This window comes from Nothoprocta perdicaria, unplaced genomic scaffold (genome assembly GCF_003342845.1).
Source record: "Nothoprocta perdicaria isolate Ctin4 unplaced genomic scaffold, notPer1 scaffold_363, whole genome shotgun sequence".
Lineage (NCBI taxonomy): Eukaryota > Metazoa > Chordata > Aves > Tinamiformes > Tinamidae > Nothoprocta > Nothoprocta perdicaria.
In genome coordinates, this window is record NW_020455603.1 from 420,318 (window position 1) to 440,190 (window position 19,873).

A 19,873-nucleotide genomic window follows, 5' to 3' on the forward strand; every position below is an offset into this window, starting at 1 on the left:
AAAAACAAAGCATAGAATAAATTATACAGTAAGCATTAAAATCAAGCAATATATATCAACATAATACAAAACACTATCAAACATTTTATTCACTCACAAGGCAAAATGTGTTTATGAGCCAAAGTGTATTTCAAACACATTGCAAAAAAGCTTTCAAGAGTAGTTTTTTCCTTTGAATGCATTACTTCAGAGCATTAGGTAACAATTAGGAAAAATATTTTTGAAAAAAAGGAAAAACAGACCCAAGGACCCAAGACTGCAAAACTAAACTAATAAAAAGTCATGCAGCCTCCAAAATAGTTGAAATATGTCTTTCATCACTAATAGTTGTTATTTATTTTCATATATACAGATTATCTGATTTATTTAGTGTTTATGAACAAAAATAGTATGTAACAACAGTAAAGAGAGTCTTCACTAATGAGAATCTCCCCTCAGGTGAGTTTTCCTTGGTAAAGAGAGTCAGAAACAAAGAACAATAGGGTAGCTAATACAGTGTTAGTCAAAAAGGCAGAGGACATGGCTTTATTCTGGCATGTGGTAGGGAAGAAGGAGCAGGTGGGCCCTAATCTTAAGAGTGGGAGTGAACAGCAGCTTTAGATGAGTATATATACCATTTTAGTCTTCCAAGTATTAATGGTAGATAAGACAGACATCTGAAGACATTGAAAGGCGAGGGAGTCAGGCAATTAAAGATCAGCAGAGCACAAGCAGGGAGAAACACATTATGGTGCATTTGAAGAAAGAAATTAAAAACTCCCCTTTAGAAAAGTACTTTCACGTCACCTAAAGTCATTTTAGCCTTTACATTTTGGATTTTTTCCAGTGGTCCACTCACAGAGTCATAATGTACTTGAAACAACTTCTGATAAACCAAAACCAAAGTTACTAGGAATATTGTAAGCCAAGAGTCTACTAACCTAGAGAGTCAAAGTGGAAGTTTCCTAGTTTCCTCATAGCAACTTCCAGCATATAATAATTCAAGTTTAAACTGGTATTAAATCTTAGTAATGAAGAATGAACAAAGTCCAACTTTAAAATAAATTTATATATAGTCTGCTTACGAGATCCAATTAATCCTAACAATTTTAGTATTTTAGCTATTAACAATTACTCTACTAGCAGCTTAAAAACACATTCCTGTTGGTAGAAGCCAGTGTTTTGAGACTTGTTTGACTAAAAGTAGTCATGTTAGATATTAGTTTTGAGGATACTTTTTCCTCAAAGTGAAAGTGAAATATGCTGTGTGAAGAAGGATCATGCGGTTGGAGCTATGTGTTGGAAGACAGTTGTTGTCACTCTATGAATTTTCAAACAGAACAGCCAGTTTGAGTCAAACAGCCACTGCAGTGGACCAAAAGCCCCTTGTATTTTAAAACTACTATAGTGATCCATGTAATCTTGAAATTGGACTGTATCTTGCGCCGCTACTCTGTGGGGAAGGTTTTCACCTTAATGGGCTGGTCAGTTTTAATAAATGGTTAGAGGAGTGCCCCTGTGCAAATGATAATGGCAGTAGTGTTAGCATGGTGACTGCAGTTGTTAGACAACAGTTCAGTTAAAGGAGCAACTGAGGGAATTTGGAGAAGAGACGAGCCAGGGGACCCCTGGCCTTCATCCAGGTTCCACACCACCTCCCTGCCTGGCCTTCTTCCACACATATCAGATACAGAAGTTGTTGATAGCTTCTGGTTCCTTGTGTTGGATTGTAAATTCTCCAAGGCAAGGTTTATATTTTCAGTGTTTCATGGCATGCTGCCCAACATGGTTTTATCTATGGCTCAAGTTCCTCAAGGGTGAAGGGGTGATGATCTTTCTTTAGCTCACTGGCAGTTCCTCCTAATGCTCAGCAGCAAAGTGTCAAAGATTTCTTTCTTTGTTTTAGTTTTGTTGAAATGTCTGTCAAATTATTAGCAATTCTCTGCAAGAGGAAAAAAACCCTCCATTTTGAGAACTCTTTTAGAAAAGATCCTCTTCAATATTTTCTATGCATTTTAAAAGCCCTCCACATTTGCTTCAAACAGACACAACAAACTTGTAGGTTTCTTTTATTTTTATTATGATTTATTTATTTGTGAAGTGTTGCTAAAAATAACTAGTTCTGCAGGCATTCTTATAGTTGACCAAAGAAATATATCTTAATTGCACTCTTAAGAGAGTACCTCAGTATCACAAAAAGGCCTACAGAGAGCTGAAACAAATGTGAAGTTCTGGAGCGCTGGCTGTGATTCCCTTGTGTGCCTTTATCCCCTGCTACAAGAGGAAAAACACAATGCCACCCACAACAATAAAAAGTTTGAATATGAACCATTTATCTGTTATTTTTGCAGCTTTTCTTATTCTAGTTATTTTGGAGGTTGCACAACTTTTTATTAAGCATATTTTCTGCAACCCAAGAGGTAATACTTAATGCTATAATAAAACATCAGTGCTTTAAAATTATACTCTTTCCTCCTCCCCAGTCTTAACTTTGCTTATTTAATAAAATTTCCCTTCCAGAATGCTCCATGCTAAAATCACATTTAAGCAGGGTTATCCTTTCTGTAGGATGTCTCGCTAAGTTTTCTAGCCAATATCATGAATATAAAGGATGTTTCCAAAATAAATTCCTCCTTTGCATGCAATTCTGTTTCTATGTTTTTAGCAAACCATCTTTGGTAAGTAATTATGTATATTAATAACAATAAGTAATTATGTATATTAATAACAAATCTTTAATTAATATGTAGGACATAGCATCGTACATTATACACACACAATTGCTTGGGTAGCCTGTGACAAAAAGCATCTAATGGCAAGTGAGGGACTTTTCACTGACCTCAGGTACTTCATGGTTTGTTCCCAGAGTTTTTTCTCTGGGAACAGAGAATCTCAGAGAATTTTTCTTATGACTCAGCTATTAAAAAAAAAGATCCTTCATAAATAACAAAATGTATTAAAAATACAAAAAGATTATGGCCAAATCCTGAGATTTGCTCCTATTTTCACTTTGAAGAAAGGCAGGGAGAGAGAGAGAGAGTTTGTTTTTTCATATGCCAAACATTTATTTGACCTTGCTGCTTTTTCTTAGCACAGTGAGGGATCAGTTCCTCTGAATTTTCTCTGTGTTTAAGCCTTACTGTTCAACTAATTGAGTCATTTCCAGGAGAAGTTAGCTAGTTAAGATTAAGAGAGAATATGAAAGAAGAAAGAGAATATGACTAAACTGATTTGAGAATACCAGCTATACCTATCCTGTGATTTTTTCATTGCCTTCTTTCTATGTCATCCTCTCATCTTACTATGTTTCTGTGGTTTTTTTTGTTGTTGTTTGTTTTGTTTTGTTTTGATAAGCAGACATATAGCTTTGTAGGAGTTTTTGTGTTTTTAGGGCTTAATAAGTTAGAGAGCTTAGCAAAAGTAGATGATATAGTATAGTATAGGGCATAGAGCTTAGGGCATAGCGCTTGGAAGATCTCGTGATGTCACGGGAGTTAGGAGCATAATTAATTTATGCAGTTTACTGATAACCCCATGCCATACAAGGCAAAAAGTAGGAATTAGTCTCCCGATTGGGCAGTAGGTGAGTTTCCGCATTCAGCTGGAGTATATAGGCAGACTGAACTGCGCAATAATTGCCATTTTGCCGCATCCCCCATAGTGATATTTGTGCTCTAGGGCCCTGGGATGAGGACAACCCCAGGTCAGTCCGGCTAGTGAATGAGGCTTGCCGACCCCCGTCGGCACCATAGTTTTCATCAGGTAAGTACTTCAAACTAAGGAGAAAGTATTCTTCACCTTAGCTCTCAAAGTAGCTTTCTCATTAACCTTCATTATTACCCAGACATTATTTTTCCTCTTGACCTTCCCTTCTATCTTTATCCTGCACTTTTCTACTCTATATATCACCTTGTGCAGGTGAGTTGCTGCTTGGTTTGCATATCTGATGACGCTGGCTGAGTGGTCCTGTCTTCTAACCCAGAGCACACAACTGGGGCAGGTTCTCTTCATTTCCAAGCAACTCCAGACATGTTCTTTCCACAGTGGCACACATTTCAGATCCCCCTTAACAAGCTTCATTATTGAAAATAATCTCCACAGACACTCCAGTACCTCTGATCTCCCATCTTCCTAATGTCTCCTAAGTTCATGCCCCTACAGTTCTCATCAGAAAATTCTGAGACAGATTAGAATGAAAGACAATTTTTATCCCTGTTTATTGAGATAGAAGAGAATATGATTCTCCATGGTCACTCAGTGGATAATATGAGATTATGACCCAAGTGTATGTCACGGAATGAGTGTATGTGTGTGGGAGGAAGTGACAAAATGCACTTCACTCATATGAAAGAAATGATAATAGGATTTATTGATATATCTATATCTATATCTATATCTCTCTCTCTCTCTCTCTATATATATATATATATATAATGATTTCATGAGATTCTATGGCAAGGTTGCTTATTATTTACTGCATGGAGGTTCAAGATAATAATTTTCTTGGATACCCTCTCGTTGAGTCATGAGGTTCAGATTGGACCCTCTTCCTTTCCAAACTCCTGAGAGGAGTCTGGGTGCGGCTGGATCCATGCTAGTCCTAGACCTGGTCAACGGTTTATGACCGCTGCCATGGCAGGGGAGCTCAAAGGGCACTTGGGCTGTCTGCATATTTATAGGATAAGATAATTGACTTATAGTCATTCTTTCAGTTCAGAGGACCATTGGCTAGTGTATTAGCCTTATCTCCCTTTTGGGATGCAGTCATCAGGACTGTTATGTTGATGTCTGAGTGGAGGAAGAAATCAAGAAGGCGCCTACCAGGATTAGATAAATTGTGGATGGTTAAAAACTGAATAGGGCTACATGTGAAAGGTCAGGTTGAGCTGGGGAAAGAGCATATCCATCACAGCGTGGCAGTGTCCACACCACATAACTGTAATCAGCAGCGTATGGTACAACCTCATGCCCATCCATCGAGTCCGACCTCTCCTTTGTTTCACACGTATATTCACTGTTTGGTGAAAGACATGAATTAGTGCCAAAACTCTGCCTGAATTGTTTGCCATAGGAAACTGCATTTCTGTGTTTTGAGTTCATTGACTCAAATGAACCTTTTTCTATATTTGAACTGCATACTTGTGTTACTTCCTGCATAGCAAGATATAATTTGTTTCATCCTCTGTTCCTGTGTTCTGTTTTATTTAATTTCAGACAGATATTGTTATAAATCTTTTGCACAGCTAGATAGTATGTGATGACTGGACTCTACTGAAGAGAGAAAACAAAAAGCAGAGATGTGACAATATAGATTATGAAGCTATCTATGGATCCATTTGCTGTATGTTCTACTGATAGTCAACATTATACAGTTTATTAATTCTGTAGTAAGTTATTGGTAAAATCCTGGATGTTTTTGCATCAATATAAATCCTTTCTTTACCCACTGTCTTCCTAAGTCAGCCTAAATTGTTCAGGTGCTCAGTAAGATATTTCAGTAAAATGTATATTTTACTTACCTAAAGACTAAAAGAAAGCAAACCAGCCAGATTTTCTTCAACTTCTTCCTATCCTCTACTTCCACTATCTCATCCCCTCCTCTCCTCTCCTCTCCTCTCCTCTCCTCTCCTCTCCTCTCCTCTCCTCTCCTCTCCTCTCCTCTCCTTCCCTTCCCTTCCCTTCCCTTCCCTTCCCTTCCCTTCCCTTCCCTTCCCTTCCCTTCCCTTATAATATAAAAATATCTGTTTATTCATGCTGCTAGATGAATGTTTTAGTATGTATTTGGTCCTAAGAGCAACAGCAGCAGTTTAACAAATAAATAAAACAATTTTATTTCTAAATAATAATTTTCTTTTAACATTGCTGTCCAAACTCCATAAACATTATGTTTTCTGACATATTTCAACAAATACCATTTTTACTAAATTCTAATGAGGCAGAAAAACTTCATCAAATGGCAACTAAAGCATTTCCATGTCCCTGAACTATCTAAATTATAGTTCTGAAAATTTTATTGTAAGTTTTTAGGTGAAATTCCTGAAAGCAGCAGGAAAAAAAAAAAAAAAAAAAAAAAACCAATCTTTTGGCAGTGTATAAAGCATTTAAAAATCATCTGGAGTATCTCAGAGAAAAGACACTGGCTAACAGTTATTTCTTCAGCCTATGATACCTAGACTTGTCAAATATCTTAATTTGCGTCTATAGTTTCAAACACTGGAAAGCTCTGTAGATGGGTGGAGAAAATATCCAATTTTGGACAGAATGTATCCAATTTTAACCTTTATCAGAATTATTTTGTTGCTAAGATGTAATTTTGCTAAGATGTAATTTTGTTGCTAAGATGTAATTTTGTTGCTAAGATGTAATTTTTGTTGTTAAGATGTAATTCTTTCAAAGCATCATCCACTTCTCCTTTTCCTTACTCCAACTGTACCATGACATCACTTGCCCAACTCTACAGAGTTACTCTAGCATCATGGTTCTTCCAAGCTTCTCCTCAGAGTATTTTAAATATGGAATGACTAGATACATCAAGACCGCAGCAGGCAAAGAGGAGTAAAAGCTTTCAAATGGAAAACAGGGGCTTTTGAGAAGAGTCCAAATGGACTTCTTCCATTTTCTGCCAAGAAAAGGATTGTTCCATAGATTTGAGGCTACTCTGCCCTTTTGCAAACAGACATAAGCTTGTAGATGCCCATATCCCAAGTTGATCAAAAGTGAGCCACCTCTGATGGCAACTGAGCTTTCACCTCAGACCAGCTAGGCATCCTTCTCATTCAGTGTGGACATGAACTTCAGATCCAACTGCAAGAGGAACATTGACCTTTCTCCCCAAAGTAAGAAGGAAAGAATATAGCTGTAAAGAAATGAGATAGGCATCAAATATGACAATAAGATTGTTATGTATAACTACCAGAGTATTCCCTGAATAATATTAAATTAATTAAATAATCTTTCTGGTTCATGTTGCCTAAGGAAGATTCTGCACAGACAGAGTGGGAGCTATGTTTGGCCTATAACCTCATAAAAGGAAGTAAAAAAGAGAGTTTTCATGCAGCTTACACTTAAAGCTATTATTAAAAAGGTTATAAGAAATAGTATTTTGAAAATAAAAGCCCCAAAATAATATACAACGCCAAGCTATTCCTTATAGTAGTAGGCTAGCTGATTTATACATTTAGTTTTTAGTTGCATCTGTCTCCTAAGAATAGGCCCATTGTCTTCTTCAAGACATCCCAGGACTAACAAGACACAAGGCACACATTATTTCATCAGAGCATTCATCGGTATATTTTCCTAACAAAACAAAAAAGACATATTTCCTGATGCATTATGGATCTCAAGGGGCTAAAGAAAACCTCGTAGAAGAATAACCAAAGCTAAAGTACATGTCAAATATCATGATCACTCTTTGTGCAGTAACTTTAATATCATAACAATATTAGTTCTGGTTTATATGCATTGTTAAATTTTTCAATACCATCTGAAATAGATGGAGCTAGCAAATCACAAAGATGTAATGAGTATAAAACATTCTTTAATGAATCCTACCACAGCCTTTAGAAAAGTTCACAGTACTTAGTTATTTTATCATTATTAGTTACACAGCTAACAAAAACTTGCAAGCTGCTGAAGTTTGAATTAGAAAGAAGGCTGATCCTGCAGTATTTAGGGGCATTCTGGATATCTGTTTCTTTGTAAAGAAAAACTCCAGCAAACCTTCTAAGTCAGGAGTGAATATTTTAAGCCAGTGTCAAGGTTGAGGGGGACTGTTGGAAGAGGTTCTACTACCCTCATCAGAGGAAATTTCATTTGTGTCAGTGCTTTCTCCATTGCCTGTGTCTTGCCAGTATAAATGAAGCAAATTTGTCTTCACAGACTGCAGAATGGCACCCTATAGTTTAAGATTTCTTAGTGTTACATTCTTTACTTTGTTGTGTTCCTGCAATTTACCTTCTTCAATTACATTTTCTGGATGTAAATGTGATAAATTTGACAACCAGGTACCTTAAAATCTGACTTATGCTGCTACTAGGACTTTTTATTGTAAAAATAATTCAGACAGCCTACCTGAATTAGACTCTCACTATCTCATTTAGAGGGTTGTATGACAAAGAACACAGATCAAAAACATATCCTCAGCTCATTCAGTTTCACTTGCCTTTTTGACTTTATTTTATATTATGTGACCCAATTTGTCTATGTCCTTCAACAAAATCTCCATTGTGAAGAATTTTTATGTTATGAAGACTTTTTTATCCCTAAGACTCAAATGAACAGATCGGTCAAAAAAACAAAAATAATCTTTTCATTCATCATTGACTATTGTTGTTTTTTTCTCATGGGGCTGTTAATCAGCATGGTCACACTGGTTCTGGCAGGACCACTCGGTAAGGTGGCAGGACCACCTTACATTGCAGTTTTGGTGTTAAAAAATGTCAAACAATTTGGCATATGTATAACAACTTGTGCATGTCATTTCAAAGAAATGAGTGAAAATTCCTATCAGTCTTGCAACTGCTCAAGAATCACTTATTCCCTCCTTCCTTATATTATTCTGGTATTAAATGCTTAACTTATAGAATGCCTTGAATAAATTTTTCATTCAAACAGATAAATTCAAGAAAATCACAACCATTCCAAGTGCAGAAAAAGCTATGTTTCCTAAATACATTATTCTGCTCAGCCTATAGCTATAAGATCTAGTGTGATCCAATGATCACTAAAATCAATGTAACAAATTTTACTGAATGTAATGGATACTGAACAAAACCCTTTAGGCCATAAATGCTTCATGTATGCATTCAAATGATTCATTTACCATCTTTGGAGAATAATATAATGATGGATGAGGCATCAAGATGATGTGTCAGCCCTTGCTATAAATGCATGTTTAAAGTGATGCGTGTGGCTGCTAGATGATCCATTTTCAGCCTGAAGAGTCAGTTCAAACAAAGAAAAGTAAAAGGCATCCCTCTTTGAGACTAATGATCAGGAAGAGGGATGAAACTTTAATTTCTGGAAATTCTAGGAATTTTGATTCTGTGATTATTTTTATTTATGTACTAAGGCAGGAGTATTATATGCTACATACGAAACTGTTAATCATACCCCTGAAGACAAAATTTCAGTTTAAAGTTATAATATTAGGTTTATTGCCAGGATGTTTGTAATTTTACTAGCAAGAAATTATCATCTTTCAATTTCCTTTTGTGAAAAAAAAAAGTAGTATTTCTAAGATGTCAGTTTTCCTATTACCTAAATAGCATAAAAATTCCCCAAAACTAAACTAACAATAAAGATGACTTTAAATGAATTTTCTACCAACTTTTCAAGATGTTGTTATAAGAAGAATCACAAAGTTATTATTCCTAATTCCTTTTCTATATTTTTTTCTGATTAAATTGCAAATTTTAAAATTTATATTTCAATAATCAAAATTTCTGATCAGCTCTGCTAGAATGATGTCAGAGTAATAGACTAAATTATTTCTCAGCATGACCACTGAAAAAGGATCACTGATAAAAAAAAGAAGAAAAATACAAAAAAAAAAAATTGCAAACATCATCAGTAATGACTACATAAATATACAAAATGTACAAATATAATGATCCTAATTTTGTCTCTGAAGCAATTTTTCCTTCCCTCTTTTTCAGGATATATTTAACTAAGAAGAAATAGAAAGTTTAGAAATGTACATACAAATATTTTTTAAAAAAGTCCCACACATTAACATTTTCAAAGTAACCTAGGTTTCTGTTCTGTGTGTGTGTGTGTGTGTGTGTGTGTGCACGTGTAGCTAGCTGTCAGAAAAAAATTCACTTTTAAAATTAATATATCAAAAATAATGATAAGATCAAAAAAGGAACATGTTTTGCCTAACCTAAACTATTTCAGTGAGGTTTATTTCAAAGTCTCAACTCTTTTTTATGGAAATAAAAAGCTGTTTTTCATTCACCTCTAAAAGAAAGCTAATAATTTCTATGGAAGTAATTGTTTCTAATAGCCAAATTAAGAGGAAAACTTTTTTTTAAAAAAATATACTTAAACCAAAGAATTTGTATTATGTTGCAGAAATATTGCACATAATGTCTCTTCTTTCTCCTAATGTCTCAGGAGAGAAAGCTCTTAAATTTAAAAATCAATCATGAGATTGAATGCATGCTAAATAAAAAGAAAATATAAACAGCTAACAGGTAAAAAGTATAATGAAGTAGTGCAGAAGGTTCACATAAATAAAAATGAAAAACATAAAAGCATTAGTTAAATATAAACTCATATGCATCTATGCAACTGAGGAAAATCAAGACAATCATTGCTGAATTTCTTTGAGCATTAAATAGCATGCAATTAGGAAAGAAACACATAGATGAAGAAATTGCATTTTAATGTCTCTCTATGTTAATAAATAACAGATATGACAGTCAGAATAACGATGGAGCTCAGACACATGGGAAAATGAAAGGCAATCACAGGAATGAAGCTGTGTTGCCCTCATTATTAGCAGTGATTGTGCATATTAGCATGAGTGTGTTGGAAAGCTATACATTCTTTTTCTTTCATAAGTGCACTTTAAGAAAAAGTGAGTCTGATTAGTGATTTTATTTTTGAAGTCAAGTATTATAAAATTTATCCTGATTTTTCTTCTAATAAGAAAAGCCTTACACATTTATGCAGGGAGACAGGAGGCTCTAGGAGCTCATAGATTAAAGAGAGTTTCTTGCAGTGCCTAACTTCACTGGCCAACTTACATTAGACGGTTAGGTTTCCTAGACTCCCTATATAATTAATGGAGACAAACGGGCTCCTCTGGAGGGTGATTCAGAACAAGAACTTAACCAAGGTGACCTGAATTGTTCTCTGCAGGAGTATTTCTCTGACTGTGGAGGGAGCTTGGGTCATTAGCCAGGCAGCTTGGCTGCATCATTAAGGCACCAACAGCTAAGCTGCTGGTATCTCTACTCAAATGGCCAGCCACTGGGCAATGAGATACACAACAATAAAATGCATCTGCCTGCAGGCATCCAAAAAAATGGATGAGAGCTGAGGATGAGCAAGAAAGAGCTGAGATAAAACTTTCTACAAAGGGCCAAGGAGATTCTCAGTGTAAATTTGCTGGGTCTTGCCTTCATCTGGGAAGCAGAAAGGTAGAAACCAGACAGATTAATCAAAAGCTACTTTGAGATTCATGATATATGGGGGGACAAGGACTGCACTGGAAGTTGAATGCTCTACCAGGAATGCTATGGGTCCATGGGCCCAGTTGTGTTCTGACAGCTTTCTGCGCCTCACCACATTTTAAAGAGAGGTTTTCACAAAAAGACTTCTCTTGGCCTGTAATAAGGTGCATGACCTAGAGGAAGGTTCCAAGGACTGTAGAATCTATTCATTTGCTTATGCATTTAGAACAAAAGGATTTCTCATAGTTGCAACCAAGAGAAAGGATATTTTACCTGATAAACCAGCTTAGACTAGGTACAATCTCTGAAACTGCTTACAGTGTGTTCCTGAAATTATTGTACTACAGGGCTTAACTTATGTCATTTTCAAGAGCAAATGGAGACATCCTAAAAGGAATTGGGGGTTTTCCTCCCTGGGAGGTATTTAGAATTTACCTGACTATTGCTGCAATCAGCAGCATTTGCTTTGTGTATATACTTCTATAAAATGCAGGGATAAACCAGCTCTGGCAGGGATGATGGATTAGTCTCCAGAGAAAGCATAAAATAGAAAAATCTGCTTGAATTTCACCCTCCATTCCCTTTCACTTCAAATGCAGAAGCTCCCCAGAGGACCATAGGCCAAATCTATACTGCTGCTTCAGCATCAAATGCCAAGTTCAGATTGAGCTTTGCCAGCTAAGCAGCTTGAGACAGTTGTGTCCGCATTGCCTTAGCTTGTCTCTTGCTCTCAATAGTTGTACTCCCTCTGTGCTTCAGTAAAAACAGCTCTGACCTCTCCAGACATCCTATAATCCATGTCTCCACATACCTGACAGGCCCTTCTAGCAGATAATGTCCCACTCTGACCTCTCTCAGGAGCCTTGCCCACCTCAGCCTATTAACATCCATGTAAACTCTTGTTTGGGAAGCCTGATGTTGTCAGAAATGTGGAGCAGGTCCATGGTAGTTACTTCAGAGCACACAGTTGACTTTCTGTTCAAGCTTGACTCACTAGGAGTTGGAGGACCAACTTATCCCTTCGTCCCTTTTTGATTTTTTTTTTTTTTGCCAGCAAGAAACATTGCAGTCACCCTGTCTGGGTGATGTCCTACTCAGACCAATGACAAATCTGTAGGGAATTGTTTCCTGACTAGTGTGACCGGATTATAGTCTTCCCTTACTACAGAGATTGTACTGGCCTCTGCAATCTTGATCTAGTTTCTACTGCTGGCAAGCCACCACCTTGGAGAGTGGAAAGCCACTGGCAATGTCACAGTAACTGGAACAGAGACAATCAGTCATGTACTGTTTCCATACAGTGAATACCAAACATGTTGTGATTTATTCAGTGTGTTTTGCATGAGGGCCTGCTGCTTCTCTAGCAAAAGGATAAAAGAATGCTGAAGTAATCTTAAAAGATCATGACCATTTATTTTCTTTTTGGGTTCTCACTACAAACATTCTCTCACAAACAGACTTATAAATGTACTCTTCTGAATACTGTTCTTGGTTCATGGAAAAAGTCTGACTTTAAGGCTTATAAGGATTAAGGCTATGCGATATAAACAGCAGAACTGTGTCTTGGGATGGATTTTGTACCCAGTCGTCCCCTACAACCTTTGGGACACAAAGTGGACACCATCACTAAGACTAAGCTGAGCATGCAGCTATGGCTCTCCAAAATCATACGACATTTCAGATTTGATTCTGTACTATAACTGCACTCGAAATCCTTATACGTCTTCTCCTAAAATTATAGCATAATGTAATATATAGGCAGCAATGGATCAATGTTCTCATTTTGCTCTCTTTGCCTTCACAGGAGACAACCACAGTCCACGGAAGAGACTAAATTAATTTGCTAAGTAAATGATTGTGTATAATACGATAGCACCTGGAGATCTCAATTAATTATCACTATCAATACTGTGTTACACACTGTATGAAGTCACAGTAAAACACAGTTCCTATCCTAAATACGTCAAAGCATGGCCATCAAGCATCCTTCCTTTTATCTTATTTTTTTCTTCCACTTCATCTGATAGGCACAGAGGTAGGTCAAAACTAAATGCTTTTGAAAATCTGACCCTATGCCTTCTCTAATAAAAAACCAAGCTAGTCAGAAATCCACATGTCCCCTTGCCCCATACTAATACTGAAACTATCAACTCAGAATAGACCATTTCACACTGAAGAGAGTGGTATAAATATTTTGTAAGCAGAACTTCCCAAAGAAGGCTTATCAAAAGCCATTTGTTACAATCTTCGCCTTTCCTGAATAAAAATATATTTACTTTCTAGAAACATGAATCATTTTAACAATTTACGATTTTAACAATTTTAACAATAGTGATAAATCATCACTAGGAGTGACCACTTAGTTCCAAATTCCCAAAGGGAATGGGAACTAGGTGTGGAGGCACAAAAGTGATCATAATTCTCTGTTTTGTGTAATGTTGGATTTCATTCAAGGAATATCTAGAAATCCCTAAAAGCATTGCTAGTACTTTTTTTTTCAGAGAAACATCTAAACCAAACCAAAGTGACTTGCCCACCGGAAGAAAATCCATGGGAATATACATGAATGCATAATGAAATATATGTCAAGAATAACATGCTTGACTGTCTAAAGAATAGAAAGAAAAATGTTCACAGCTGCAGGTTCTAACAAATTCTGGTCAAATAAATTGAAATAATTGCTGTCTGCATGGGTGATTTCTAGCATTGACATAAGCCATTCTCCTGCTCTCAGCTTACAAGACTCTTCACAAGTAAGAGGTATTCTCTTTGTGCTGAATACTGAACTAGAGAAAGAAAAAGGATTCAATCTTTCAATGGCAAGTGGTGCAAGAGAAGCTTTCCATATTTTAAGGCACCTTCAACAGAGGAGGGAAAAAAGTGAGACCACAGCCATCTGCCTTGCCGACTTGACTCAAGTCCCCTTTTGAGAAAATCTGTGCTAATGAGCTGACTCTATCTGAAGTTTTACTCTCATATTAAATAGCATTCTAATATTAAGTATCTTTAATATGTTATTAAGGGAGGCAGCCTTTTTTGGCCTATGATTTTGAGCAGTATAGCCCTGGGTGACTTTATAGAAAACTCATTTCCTCCGTAGTCTTGAGCTCTAAAATATCTAAATTGGACCTAGAAGTTAAAAAAAGTAAAAGCAACACTGCCTCGTCCTTTGTAATGGGACTCTCTTTTTAAGACATTCTACTAACAATGTAAGCAAATTTACAATTTCTGTTAAGATTTATTTTATTTATTTTATTTTATTTTATTTTATTTTATTTTATTTTATTTTATTTTATTTTATTTTATTTTATGCGGTGGCATTGAGGAGCAGGGGCTACCGGCTGGATGGTCCAATAGCATTTATTTCGTAATCAATCAGCAAGCCCTTATATACCTTACAAGAGTGATCATGTGAGCCACAGACATACGCTACATATGTGTTCTGCCAATCCTGGTGTGCCAGATTCACATATCTGAGGATATCATCCAATCCTTTGTAAGCTTACCTATAAGGTCCCGGATACAATACCATTTTTGCCTAAAAGCAAATGAAACACAGTTCCTAAAAATTACACCAGGACTATCTAATCAGCTTCATGGTCACACAGCAGCCGGACAGCTGACTTTGATTTTGGTCTGCTGATGGAACAAGTGCACTGCCATCCTTGAAGATGGTTATCTATTACAAGGCATCCTGCTTGCTGATAGACACTGCATTGCCGTCCTTGAAGTGGGCCTCCACAAATATACCTTTCTGAGCAATAGCTACAGACATTGTCAGCTTAGGTGAAAAGATGAAGGCCTAGAAAATTCAAGGCCTAGATGACCTTGATGACAAAGATGGAGGCCTAGAAAATTCAAGAAATTCTTTTTCACTCAGAAAAAAGTTGTCAAAAATCAAGTAGAGAAGGTTGGTCATTGTGTAGAATCTTTAAGGGAGATGTGAATATGAGAAGAGCAATTAATAGCTCCACAAATAAATTCAATTCTCTGCCAGGATAACTCAATACAACACAGTTGATTTAACAGATTTATGCTAAGGTTATGACAGCTGTAGAGCCAGCCCTGTGGGTGGCTTACCAATTCAGTGGAAATGATAACCTTGTGAGAAAAATAATAATGCACTTATAATAATCATTTAGAAAGATGATTTTTCTCTGCTTCTGTGAAAGAGCTCACAGGTCACAACAGCTTTCTAAAGCAAGGCCCTTGCAAAGAGCAGCAGAGCCAGTGAGATGGAAAGCAGTGTGGTGGCACCAATGACATCAAAACACTAATGTTATAGATTAGTTTACAGTAACAAAATGATTTCCAGTCATTGTGCCAACACTTGGTTAGATTGTTCCATTTGTACCTTCAGATTTTCCATTGCATTTATCATTTGGCAAGTATCCAAGTTCACTATTTTGTGGGGGTAAGTAGAATCAATTGGATACTTTATATTAGCTGAGATTTTGATGCAGTTATTCATCTCTTTGGCAGATTACTGGAAAGAAGCAAAGCAGCTGCAGCAGCGTGGTATCATAGCAGCATAGGAGCCAAGAGTTCACAACAGGTTGCAGGCTGATGTCTAGGAAAAAACAGGACAAGAAATGTGTATCACGCTTATAACTGACAGGGCAGAAAGATGGTCTTTAGCCAAAGCTTGAAGACCAAGTAGGTCAGCAAAGGGTCATTCAAACACAATATATGCTGATGTCCTTTGGATATTCAGAGAGGCATATGTCTTTTGTCCAAGTCAAGCAAATATTGGTACAAAGGGACTCTGAGGGAGGAAAAAAAAGGATAACATTTAGTTAGGTTTTATTTCTTATGCACTACCCTTCTTTGTTTCACAACTTTTCTTCTGCACCTTCGTCTTCCCTTGTGTTTCAAGCTACCCCTTGTATTTTAAAATGTTTAAATTTCCTTATCTACATGGTTTATTTTGTGATCTAAAGTGAATAGCCAGCATTAAAGTACCACCGTTGCACACAATCTTTCAATGATACACAATGATATACTAGAAAAATGTCAAAAACATTGTTTCACATAAAATCATTTCAGATGTACAAAAACATTCAGGCTAAAAAATGCATTAAGTTCACAGTTACCTGTATTCTAAATATTTAATAGTTAAAAAAGGCAATTCTCTGAAACAGTTTCCAAGTAACTGAAGTAGGTGAAGCTTGCAGCTACTCTAGTCTCACTGTTTTTTTTTTAACTCTAGATCTAATCTATAGATTTACCAGCATGAGAATCAGAGCAGTCCCTATCTTTCTGAAACAAACCTGTGGGAGACAAATTCTTCACTCTCATATCAGCTATCTGATGCAGCACTACTACTCACAGATAGTTTTTAATAAGATGGCCTCTAACCAAAAAATCCCCTCACCTCTACTCCAGCATGTCTAAGCATCCTCAAAAGGGGATGAGAATGAGTGGTGCAATCTACTTACATGGAACATTGTATCTCCTACTGGTGAAATGTGGGAGATATGGAAGATACTTGCAGCTGTGACAAAGAATAAGTAGGAGTAAATGACTATAAAGGAAAATGAACCAAAGGCTATTTATAGTTTATTGTAAATAATTTTCAAAATATCTATCTTGTTTTGAAAACTTGTCTAAGGTTTTTGCCAGTAAAGCAGAATGAAAAATGTTCATTTCATTGTCCAAATCTGGATAGTTTAGTTGTCCACCAGAAAAGGACACCTTAAAATTTGCACACACTTTTGCGATACGTGCATTATGCCTTGAGTTGTTCAATCAAAGTACCCTGGACCTGGCTGGCATGTATCTGGCCCTCAGCCCAATTTCCCCAAAAAGGCAAAGGGAGCTTCCTCCTTTCCCCTAAAGCAACAGCAGTAAAATAGATTTTTGGTAAAATAATCAAATGACAAAAATGACAAAAGATCAGATTGTCTTTCTGATGGCTAAGTAATCTCTTTATTTATTTATTTATCTTTAAGCAATAGATTATAATTCACTGTTGGGAGTATGTAAGCATCTGAATATCTATATATATATATAGATATCTATATATATCTATATATTCACTCTGAATGTAAATACAAAGAGTAAGAATTGTTAATAGACATGAGAGTACTGCCTAGATGACTAGACAGGACAATCTTGCAGATAACCATCAAACCTGAGTTTGATTGAGTTAAATGTGAGGAGCTGAATAAGATTATAGACTTCGTGCTTGTCACTTCTATTGAATCATAAGGGATAATGACTATAAAACAATTAAGGTCTCTTTAAGGTGTCATCAATATTGGCAGCTCACAAACATGTCGAAAGCTGCCTCATGGAATGGAAGTTACATTCAGTACCAATAATTCAGTGAAGTCATTCAAGAAACACACACCAAATGTTTTAAGTCAATGGGTTATTGCAGCTGTGTTTTACAAAATGTATAAGTTACTACAGACTGCTAAAGAATCCACTACTCTCACTTTAACTGTTACTAATGTTGCTAGTCATTATTATAATATTTTAGAATACTCCAGAAAGTTGAAAACATGGCTATATACTCGACAATACTGCAGTTGCCTTATATGACATTTGGAGTTAATGACATGCTACCAGGTGGTATGGGAGAGAAACATACAGGTGTGATTCTGATAGCTTTGATTGAAGAACTTGTCTTTGCAAATACTTTTTCCCCCTTAGAAGACACTGATGTGGCTCAGAGGTTGTTAGAACCTAGGAAACTATTTTTGTTTTCCTTTCTGTCCTTTTGAAGGCAGCAATCTCTATCCAACTGCGCTGCCAAAATTATTAAAAAAAAAAAAAAAAAAAAAAAAAAATCCTGCAACAAACTAAAAGACTTGGCTCTGCAAAGAAAATCATCCACTTTGTTAAAATTGAATCCGCAAATGTTCTGAGTCTATTGCTTCTCTGTTTCTCTTACAGAGGGATGAATGAAGCACACAAGTACTGATGATTGGCTGGACTTGTTCGCAACAGCTGCAGGAGGGGTTGCCAAATCTGGCTTCATGTAAGATAGCATAAGTGCCTGATAAGCATTAAAATTCATTTCTATTCTTTAGCATACATGAAAGTACACTATTGCTATGGAAAATATGACTAAATCCTTGAATGGCAGTATGCTTTTCTTGGTCAACTTCCTTCATGCTGTAGCAGGAGCTTAATCAATGAATGTCACCTCCTTTGTGGCTCACTTGACCTTGCTGTCAGATATTTTCCACTAACAATTACAAGCATTTTTTTCCTCATAGGACGCTACTAGAAATCCTTCAAAAGCTCAGTGGCAAATACATCCAAATATATACTATAGTAGAATAATACCTTCTCTTGAAAATAGACTTTCAGAGAAATCCTTTCCAGAATTAAAAAAAAAAAAAAAAAAAAAAAAAAAACAAAACACCTCAAACTAAATGCTCAGGTAAGACGAAGAAGACAGTATCTCAGATCTCAGTTTTTACTTCTCTATTTTATTCACCTTCACTTTTCTCACTTCAGCTGACTGCTCTTTCTTTACCTCAGAAAAATCTATTATTCAAAGATGACTATTTCTTTCTCTGAACCAGAAGGCCAAACAACATCACTTAACCCATTGGCAGGAAGCCCATGAATTGGTGTCTATTAAGACATATAACCCAATGTCACTGTTCCTTGAGGCTGTTCTGTAAAAAGAAAAGACATGCAGATTATGTAACAATTTGCATGAAGCAACCTTTTCCCACTTAAGTGTCAATGCCATTTCACAGAATCACAGAATGGTTAAGGTGGAAGAGACCTCTAGAGATCATCTAGTCCAATCTTCCTGCTCAAGCAGGGACACCTAGAGCATGTGGCACAGGGTGGCATCCAGGTGGATTTTAAAGATCTCCAGAGAAGGAGGCTCCACAACTTCTCTGGGCAGCCTGTTCCAGGGCTCTGTCACCCTCACAGTGAAGAAGTTCCTCCTCACCTGGAGATGGAACTGCCTGTGTTGCAACTTATACCCATTACCCCTTGTTCTGTCACTGGTCACCAATGAGAAGAGCTTGACTCCTTCCTGAACTTATACATGTTAATCATATCCCCTCTCAGCCTTCTCTTCTCCAAGCTAAACAGGCCCAACTCACTCAAGCCCTCCTATCACAAGAGATGTTCCAGTCCCTTAATCATCTTGGTTGCCCTCTGCTGGACCCTCTCTAGAAGCTCCATGTCCCTCTTATACTGGAGAGCCCAGAACTGCACACAGTATTCCAGGTGAGGCCTCACCAGAGCTGAGTAGAGGGGCAGGATCCCCTCCCTCAGCCTGCTGGCAACACTCCTCCTGATGCAGGCCAGGATCTCATTGGCCTTCTTGGCTACAAGGGCATGCTGCTGGCTCTTGGTTAACTTGGTGTCAATCAGGACTCTCAGATCCCTCTCGGTTCCTCTGTTACTCTCTTCCGATTCTTTTCCCACATGCTGCAGAATATATTGCATTTTGGGGTCACTCAGAGCAAGCAAACTTGTCAGAGGTAAAGCTGTCTGAAGAAATTGTCATTTGATATCTTCCGCTAATTCTTTCATTGCATTTGTTATTATAATATGTACTGTAAGATTACATATGATGAGCTTTTTTCATACTTTTTCGCAGTATGTACAGGGTTTTGATCTAAATTTTTCCTTCAATATAATTTATACAGACACCTATATCCATCCACATCTGTAATAGCAGGGAAGATAAAACCAAAGAAATGTGCTTTGAACTGAAAGCAGAGATAGTCTGC

At 36.7% G+C, this 19,873-nt stretch overlaps 1 long non-coding RNA gene across 2 annotated transcripts in view; it reads left to right on the top strand.

The window, feature by feature from the left end:
- The window catches only part of LOC112951695, a 68,467-nt gene that overhangs the window by 48,209 nt on the left and 385 nt on the right, over positions 1-19,873 (top strand). Inside the window, exons 3-4 of one of the 2 annotated variants that reach the window (XR_003250260.1) lie at positions 12,964-13,194; positions 18,060-18,144. This is a non-coding gene — a long non-coding RNA (uncharacterized LOC112951695). The remainder of the gene's footprint in view (positions 1-12,963; positions 13,195-18,059; positions 18,145-19,873) is intronic. The other variant, XR_003250261.1, reaches the window with a different exon arrangement.